Source organism: Chinchilla lanigera, unplaced genomic scaffold (assembly GCF_000276665.1).
Source record: "Chinchilla lanigera isolate Chin_1 unplaced genomic scaffold, ChiLan1.0 scaffold00150, whole genome shotgun sequence".
In the NCBI taxonomy this organism is placed as follows: Eukaryota; Metazoa; Chordata; class Mammalia; order Rodentia; family Chinchillidae; genus Chinchilla; species Chinchilla lanigera.
This window is the reverse complement of record NW_004955551.1, coordinates 416530-420624: the sequence shown is the minus strand read 5'-3', so window position 1 is coordinate 420624 and position 4095 is coordinate 416530.

Here is a 4095-nt window from a genome sequence, read left to right as displayed (position 1 = left end):
GAATTATTTCTTTGGCTGTATCTGCAGCTCATTTGCTCTTCTTTTTGGTGCTCGGTGTAGAACCCAGGACCTCACAGGTCAGTGCTCAACACTCTACCACTGAGATGTTTCCCCCAGACTAAATTCATAGATGTTCAGGAGATTAAATGCTCACAGAGAAGATTCTCTGATTAAGTCATGGATATCTAATTAAGCTAACAGTGATAAGGAAGTTAATTTGAAAGGTTAGTTGCCTGATTTTCTTTTCTTTGTAAGTTCTGGTTAAGTAAGGAGAGAGTGGCAGCTCACAATTTAAATTTCTCTGCATACACTGCAGTCTCCATGTGAAAACATTCACCAAATAGACAGGATCTGGCTGAGTATGGTGTAGGATTATGGGCTCTGGAGATTGGCTTAAAGAGTGAAATAAGCAAAGCAGTGGTATGGTGTGAATTTCATTAACTGAAGAAAGAGGAAAGCCATAGAAATAAACTACAAACATTCAAAAGAAAAAGAAAAAGATTCTATCTCTCCAATTTGTTAGGGATGAGGAGCTGCTGCCTGCTTGGCTCAGCTTCTGCTTCTTTGGCACTGTGCCACCGTATTTTCTGTGATTCAGTTGGGGTTCACGGAGTTGTAGTCCTTGTTATCTCTTTCTAGAATGTCCTTCAAAACAACCTCAGTCTTGGAATACCAGGAAGAACAGCTGTTTCTAACAAATATGTCACATTTGGGCTATTGTAGTACAAATGACATTAGCATCAAAAACAGACTAGAAAATGACAAACTGAGCTAACCATTAATTTGTCACCTTTAACCATATGAACTAGATTTGTGGTTATATAACAAAATCTAAAACAAATCAGAAAATTATATGCAATACACAAGTCCTAATATGTGAATTTTGCCCTCAAGGGTTAAAATTTAAAATGAGTTAGAGAGAAAATAGAGAAGTGGAAGAAGAAGAAGGGATTAGAAGTAAGGCTGGAGGACAAAGGGTCATCACACTAACTTTGGGAAACTGGTGCTGAAAACTGGAGGGAAAGAGAGAAGGAAGAGATTAAAAGAAGAACAGAACAGAACCACAACCACAAAGAGGCTAGAAACCACATTCACGTTCATATAAAGACAGGACCAAACAATGGAGAAAAAAAACAAAAACAGAAAATAACAAAAAAAATAAAAGACTAAACCACAACAACAATAACAAAAAACAAAGAGAGGGGGAGGGAGAGAGAGAGAGAGAGAGAGAGAAAGAGAGTCCACTCTTCCAGGTTTATCAGTTTGTCTCTGCTGTCACTGGTAGACAATGTGTGGAGACAGAGTCCAGATCCATGTTGATTTATCCCAGTAAGCCAACAGTAGCTTTCTGGCAGCGTAGTGGATAATCTCAGAGAGGTTGCACCTTCTGGCTGAGACCAAACTCATTCAACCTGCAGCCTTCTGTGGGCCTGAGCCCAGCTGGGAGCTGCTAGATGGAGTCAACAGCTGTTTTGAGTTCTGAGCTCAATTAACCCCTCTCCAAAATGGTTCCTGGCCAATGGTTCTCTTGCGTGGGACAACTGAGCCCTCCACACTACCAGCTAGTGCAGTCCTTCATGTCTGCTGCTACTCTCCACGGCTGCATCTCTCTGTGGAGGCCTCTGGGGTTGCCAGCAGTCACTGTGTATTTGCAGGTCTGAATCGATCCTCTCTGAGGAGTCCTTTGTCAGGGAGAAGGCACTGCAAGCTACGTACTTCTTTGTTGAAGTTTCTCTCTTCACTTTCTCCATGGGCTTCAATTCGTGCTTCAGATCCCTCCTGGGTCCAGGGCATCCACTTCTCTCCTTGTCTTCCCCACACTGCTACATTCCAGTGTCTGGATGGCAACTCTCAGAGAGTCTTTCTCTCTTGCTTACCATTCCACCATCTTGGTCCTCTCTCCCAGAGATTTTATATTTGAAAATGCAAGTGAACAACCATTTGAACAATTGAAACACACTTTCAGCATTTACAAATCATGTAAAGTTGACCCACATATGTACAAACAATGCTGCTGAGGCAAACTGGATCTTCAAATCAAGAGCAGTATGGGCCAGAATGGATGTGCCTAATGGGGCAACTTAAAAACAGTGTAAATTACTATACTTTTCCCAGAGTAATTTGGAACAGAATGGAGCATTAAAGGAAGTGTGATAGTTATTTGCTCAAGCTTTTAAGTACAATATAAAAGGACCAGTGATTTTATTATTATATTTTCCATTTGGCTTCCCAGCACCTCAGATTCAATCTATGTCCTGCTGTTCAAAGGTATTTTGAAATGAGCCAAGTCTTAATTGAAGTGGAGGTGCCTGAAACCAAAGTTAATACCAGGAGCAACAGGGAGTCAAATTTATGGGGGTAAACTGTTGTTTATTTCAAGTCTGTATTTCAAGTCCTTTCAGCTCTTTGAGCCAGCTGAAGTTCTGACTGTAGACTTGATGGCTGGCACTGAGCTAACTGAGTCAGAGATGCAGCTGTAATGATTCTGCTCAACTTTGGATTCCCTTGGAACATAAGAAGAGCTGTGCTACAGGGCAAAGTGCCTAAGTCAGATAGCACTTGGTGTGATTTCCACCAATAATTATGAAGGCTACTAAATACCAGCTACTGATCTGGATGGTACAGATACAATGGAGAATAGGATGAGGCTAGGTCTTGTCCTTGTGGGACTTGAATTATTTTTTATGGCATTGACATAAATAAGTAGAAATAAATAAATAAATAAATAAATAAATAAAAGCATTTAATACCAATAAACAGAATGATGAAAAGAGAGTTCCTAGTAGTCCATTTTCTGTTACAGTAACAAAATACCTGATTGAAGACCCACTGGCCTCCTAATACAGACTTGCACAGGATACTGCAGTGAGTTCCAAACCTTCAACTGCATCCTGTGGATCTCCAGTGTGTAAAGAGTGTGCTGACTCTGCATAAAGACAATTTTGACTCTGCATAAAGACAAGATGGTGGAGTGGTAAACAGAAGAGAAACAACCTCTCTGAGAATTGGTGTCCAGACACTGGAATATAGTAACCTGAGGAGGAAAAGAAGGAATGACGTGGGTCAGTGGGACCCAGCAAGGATCTGAATTGAGAATTAAAGCCCATGGGGAGAGCAAAGAGAAAGACCTCCACACAGAAGGAGGTCACAAGCCATATTTTCTTCCTGAGCCCTGACTCACTGTGTGGGAGGGGCAAGTTGACCTTGTAGATGCATGGTAGCTACTGGCCACCCCAGAGGCCTCCACAGAGAATTGCACCCATGGAATGGAGCAGTGGACACAGCATACTTCAGTGACTGGTGAGTTACTCAGATTCATATGTCCCCCAAGAGAGGGCAACTGGCTGATAGCCATCTTGGAGAAGGGCCAATTGAGCTCGGAAGTGAGAACAGCTGTCGACTGGCTCCATCTAGCAGCTCCCAGTGTTGTGATGAGGAAGAACCCTAGTTCAAGTCAGTAGGAGGTTAAGCAGCTGAGTTCAAGCTGGCAGGGAGCCGAGTTCAAGCCAGCATGAGGCACATGGAGTGTTGCAGGCTGAACAAATCAGGTTTCAACCTCACAGCCAGAAACAAGCCTGAATGTCAGTGGAACTAAAGGTGCAGGCTTGTAGGAATTATCCACTACCCACCATACAGCTACAGCTGGCTTGCTGTGATTAATCAACAGGGAGCTGGACTCTGTCTGTCCATTCTGTCACCACTAAGAGTAGAGGCATGTCCTGATGTGGAGACTTTTTACTTCTTTTTTTTATTTTGTGCTTTACTTGTGATTGTTCATTCTTGTTTTTATATGAGTGTGAACACTGTTTCTAGTTTTTTGTTGTTCTGTTCAGTTCTTTTTTAAAATTTATTTAAAAGAGTAAAAGAAGGATAACACAGTTGTAGGGGGATTTACCGGATTACAGACAAAGTGGTAGGACAATATCAATGGTTGTTATTTTACCTATTGGTATCTTCAAGATATTTTCTCAGGAAAACAGACAAATAGTGAGTTACAGACAAAAATAGTAGGAAATTATCAATGGTTGTTGTACTATACTTTAGTTTCTTCAAAGTGGTTTCTAGGGAAAACAAATAGAGCTATACATGAGTGAT